The sequence below is a fragment of the Pinus tabuliformis genome, chromosome 3_2 (assembly GCF_031772625.1).
Source record: "Pinus tabuliformis cultivar Carrire ecotype Pingquan chromosome 3_2, CPIR1, whole genome shotgun sequence".
Lineage (NCBI taxonomy): Eukaryota > Viridiplantae > Streptophyta > Pinopsida > Pinales > Pinaceae > Pinus > Pinus tabuliformis.
In genome coordinates, this window is record NC_142302.1 from 73,795,193 (window position 1) to 73,801,025 (window position 5,833).

Below are 5,833 nucleotides of genomic sequence, written 5' to 3' on the forward strand. Positions count from 1 at the left end.
AGAAGAATGCATGGGAGATTAAAATTATGTTGTTCAAAATTTCTCTTCATTTCCAATAGTATTTCATTTGCTCGAATTTTAAGTTTAGATGTGACAAAAAATGGTGGGTTTCTTGCAAAGTTCTCTTCATTTCCTATAGCATTTCATTTGCTCCAATTGGCAACAATTATATGGGGGCAAGCCATATCCCCCGAATTAGGAAATGGGACGCAAATACGGATAATTATGCAAACAATATAACACATACCCAACATTTTTCTCCATGTATGAAATAATATTGTTTACATAAAAATATTGCATGAATTCCTTAATTTGTTTTTAAATCATTTCTATTAAGACATTGGCCTAGAACATGGTTAAATGATGAACTATTTTCCAAAAATGATGAAACAAAAGGAGCCCAAATATCTTCTAGCAAAATCTCTTCATTAATTTGAGAAGAATACATGGGAGATTAAAATTATGTTGTTCAAAATTTCTCTTCATTTCCAATAGTATTTCATTTGCTCGAATTTTAAGTTTAGATGTGACAAAAAATGGTGGGTTTCTTGCAAAGTTCTCTTCATTTCCTATAGCATTTCATTTGCTCCAATTGGAAGTTTTTAGGTGACAAAAAATGGAGGGTTTATTGCAAGAAGCAAAAAAAAATTGACTTATCAGATGTTACAACAGGGTCATGAAATGTTTTCAATATAGAAATAGAATAAAAAATAATTATGAGCTCACAATTTCATTTTACCCATAATTTTTTTTTAAGGATTGCAATTTTATTGAATTTAGATTCCAAAGGTGCAAAGTTATGCCCCTATGATGTTTTCTAAGATTTTCTCTCTCAACATGTTAGAAACAAAGTCTATGTGGCATTTATACAACCCATTGTCCTCCCATGTACCATCATCTTTGGGTGCATACTTATTGATGCATTTTCCTCATGTTTCATCTTTGTTTTGGATTAGTAGTTGTTTTATTCATAATCCATAAGTGAATTAGAGGCTAACTTTTGTTCACACATAAACATTTTAATAATTTGACATATGGCATTGAGGTGAACATCATATCTCATTGAATTATTTTAGTATTTGAACATATTACATTGGATAATACTTTCTCCTTGTGACACGCACTATCTACCATCCCCCTCTTGTCCTATATTGCATCCTATGAAAACTTCAATTCATGTGTCATGAGTCACTTGATTTTCATTCCTTGTGCCAACGACTCTATACAAATCATTATTTCATAAGGGAAGATTATTGGGGATGTGATAAGCCTTTCTATTGGGCCTTTAAATTTTTCATAAGTAGCGATAAAAATTAAACCTTTCCTAGCCCTTTCTAACCCTTCCAGGGGGCTAAAACTTGTCCTAGAAGGGTAGTTCAAAAAACACCCTTTAAAAATTTGTAAAATTTGTAAATCACTTGTCATTTTTGAATTGTAACAAATATTATAAATTGTCAAACTAAAGGTCAAATTTTCAATAACCCATCAATTTCCTCACTTCCAATTCCTGGTTAGTTAATTAACATTGATTCATTACACAATACTTGCCTTTGGCATCTAAAGACTGAAATAATCTCTATTTTATTTGGCTCTTATTTATTTCCTAATATGGTGTACCCTTCCACAATGGTAAACACACCACATAGCTTAAACTTTGATAAATATCCTACCATTGAATTGGTGTATGAACTATTTTATGTTTGATTTAATGAAAACTTTTGAAAGATGCTTGGACACCTTGTCTTTAGGAATCCACACTTCAATTCATGTGTTATGAGCACTGTTAATTATACTTCACAATATGGGACTTAGAATCACTTTTAATTTACATACTTAAAGTTCTTGAATCTCACACTCACCACAATGTGATTTACTTTGTTATCTTTGCCTTGAACACTTTCCACAATGCCATTTTCTTTTTCATATTTGGATCCATTCTTGGCTTTGTAAAAGTCAAATAATCAGTCATAGTTATGGATGTAAATTTTAAAGACATTTGGAGATTATTAGTAATATTAATTACAAGGAATAGGTGAAATCCAATTTTTAGGAGTAACAATAGATATTGAGCAAACCCGAAGAAATAATGGTGCCTCTATTTTTCGATTTTCACATATTCCATTTCATTAATAGTGTTAAACATGTTGATTCATAGTTATTTTGTTAAATTCATAAAGCAAGGAGAGATTATAGGAGGTTTTCCACCTCCTTAACTCCTCCAATCAAAGAAAGATCACCACTCTATCTCTCACCAACTCGAGTTCATTTGCAGCCAAGCCAGTGCAGTTCAAGGAGAATCTAGATTCACCTTTCTCGAGTCTAGGAGACAAACATCTCTATTTTCTAGGGAGTTTTTGGTAGTTACCCTTTTGTATCAATAAACATGTTAAGGAACTCATTAGGATTCAATTTTTTTTGTAACTAAGAGTCTATTGAGCTCAAGTACTTGTGACTGCTATTTTTTATGATGTATTTGACATTTCTGGAATGATAATAAGTTTCATTTTGATCCATTAGTGAGTTAGTACATAGGGTTGATGCTCTTGGGTTTAGGCCCAACCCCAGTAGCTTAGGTCCTTCTTATGTATTTATACTTCTTTTTTAGAATGTTTGATTAGTTTTTTCATTTTAGTAGAGTATAGTTCCTCAAAAAGTCTTTGAATGTGCCCTCCATCTCATCTCTCTCATGGGAGTATGATTAGAGGACTACACCATCACAATTCAAAAATATTGTGTGATTTTTTGTTTATGCTTTCTTGGAAAATTATACATTTGTTATCTTCCTTTACATATGATTTTTGTAGCTTAGAAGTTAATTCATTGCGTAGATCAAGTTCTTACCATCAGTTAAATAGTTTCCAAATTCAACTCATCCTTTCCACCATTGATTGTAATATATTGTAAATGAAAAGAAGAATAGGTGCATGTGATGTTGCAGGATTATTGGATCTGCATGCAAGGGATCTTTTCACCACATCCATACAGGACTTCTCCACTCCCTTTTGATGAATGCCAACCAATTTTCTTGATCTAATTTTTTATGTCACTGTGAGTAGCCCTCTTAGCCTAAAGCTGGTCTTCCTAAAGTGTTGGGTTTGGCTAGGGGTGTTGGCTACCTTCCATACATTTCTCACAACCTTGATCCATCTTGCCATCATTTTATTCCATCATCCTTACCCTCCAAACCCTTTCATAAAACTTCATGCAGCATTTCAGGACTTCCTGGAGCAATACAGGAATCCTATAGCAACTTCCTATAACACACCTATAGCAGCCTGTTTTACCCTTGTTTTGACCTGTAATTCTAGTATAGCTTAGTCTAGACGTAGGATGACCCCTCAACTTAGACTCCATGATCATAGGTACTACCTAATCATTCCCTCCATTCATTTTCCTTTACTACAAGAGAAAATAACATTAGTTTCTTCATTACAGATTTAGAAATTAGGACATTACTTAATCTGCAAGTGTGAGTTAGATAAATGATGTTTTAATTCTTGATTTGTGAATTGGTAGGATAATATTATGTTTTCAAGTGAATCTGATAGCTAGATGATTGAATGCAATTAGGGTAGTTTCCTTTCTACAAATAGCATAATTCTTGTGTTCTTTCATTAATGGAATTAGTAGCATTTACAAGTTAGAGTTGAAAATCATTTACTTTCTTTGCACTAGGACTAGCTTTTGAATTATGATTTCAGTAGTTAATCCCCTTTAGTTCAGTAGAATAATGGTCTTGGAGCCCTAATGATCAAACGACCTAGTTGAAGGTGGCATGAGTAGAATTCCATCTACTATTTATATAGCATTGTCACCTCAAAGTTTGTACGAACCCCAGGTTGATAAATAGAGATGAGGAGCCTCTGGGAGTTGCAGCACTCTTGGTGTAATACTAGGGCTCACCACATTTTAGCATCTTTGTTGGGGAGGTGTCTAGGTAGATGTTGTTTAAGATTTTCTTTCTGTTTTGCATTCAATTTGGAAAAAATCATATAAAAGAAGAAGAAAAAAATCTTTCGTGCCTCATATGAGTAGAGCCATTCTAGGAAAATTCTTGCGAAATAGCCCCAAACCATCAAATAGTCAACCTCACTCTTTTTTAGTGACTTTCAACTTCCCTCTCTAACTACAGGGGAGTTAGAAGACCCCTTAGGTGAACAACCTGAGATATTTGAAGAACCTATTAGGGAAAAAGAAGATCCCATTCAACATACCCACACCATGGCTGACAATAGGAATGAAGAGGTTTTCCCTATCATAGAATTTAATGGAGATGCTAGGATGAATAATATAAGCCTTTCTGCCCTTCCTCACTTCCATGGCTTAACCTCTAAGTACCCTACTAATTTTATGTTTGAGTTTGTTGTTGTCTGTAGGCCTTATGAGTATACCTCTGATGACCAGAAGCTGAATTGTTTCCCATCTACCCTTAAGGATGCAGCCTTGTGATGGTTCATGGGTCTACCTGGGGATAACATCACTACATGGGCTCAAATGCAGCAAGCCTGTAACAACAAGTACAGGGACTATTGTAGGTTCACAAACACCAAAGAGGAAATATTTAGAATGACTCTTGGACCTAATGAATCTGTGGAATACTATGAGGAAAGATTCCATCTCAGTTATAGGAGGGTCAAATGCACCCTTGATTCTGAATCACTCAAGTTAGTCCTTCTCCGAGGAATCAGCGAGGACATAAAGGAAACCCTGAACATGCTGTTTGGGGGAGACATCTATCAGCTACCTTATGAAAACATCAAAACAGTTTTCAAAAACCATTTTAGGGTTGTTAGGAAGAAGGGCAGGGCTAGTCAAGATTTGGTCAATTCCTCTCCCTCCACAACATCCATCAAGAATGAAATTGGAAACATGTTGGAGGAATTTAAAATTGAAATGTTGCATACATTTTCTCTGCAAACGTATACCATCCAGGCCAAGAGGAGAGAAGAGGAAGCAAAGAGGGCCTTAGCTATCTTTTTCCCTATATGCACTAGAAGGCACCCCAGAAATTTATGTCCTTAAATTTTATAGAGGTCTACACAGTCTTTGAGGGAAACTATGCCACAGATAAGTGTCCTTCTTTTCATGGGTTGCAAGTTGTATGCCAAGGGGCAGAAGATGGGGCTAAGAAACTCTATTTCATCAATCAAAGGAGGCGTCAAGAACCTCGACCATACTAGCAGGGCATGCAAGGTGCATCATACTCTTATTACCATCCCAACTAGAATGCACCCTTGCCACCTTGGTACTCTTCCATTCATCCATCATGGTCCACACCTCCTTCTTGGCCTTATGCACCCTAGTATCCTCCCCAACCTGTTAGTTGACCATTTCATCCATATACTTCTCCACATCCTCAATGGAATAACTCATCACAAGGGTGGAGGCCTCAACTCAACCAACCCCCTGCTTTACTGCCTCCACCTCCATATCAACCACATCTCACTCATCTTGCTCCACCCAAGCAACCTCAGATGCCTTCTAAACCCAATTTGAATTCAAATAACAAGATGTTACAATAGGTCTATAGTGGAGAGACATCTACCCTGCCTATGCTGTGGATATTCAAGAAATCAACCTAAGGTCTAGAAGAGTGCCCCCAAATAACCATCCTCCATCTCCACTTGAGGAGCTTGAAGAGGAAAAGAAAGAGAGTAGACCTAAAATAAATCCACCTCCTTTTCCTGAGAGATTGATCCATCCTAACCAGCACACCCCATAAGAGACTAAACTTCTCGGAGAATTGAAGAACCTGTGTGTTAAAATTCCCCTCCTCCAAGCTATCAAGGATGTTCCCATCTACAATAATCTTATCAGAGAGAAATGCTTCAAA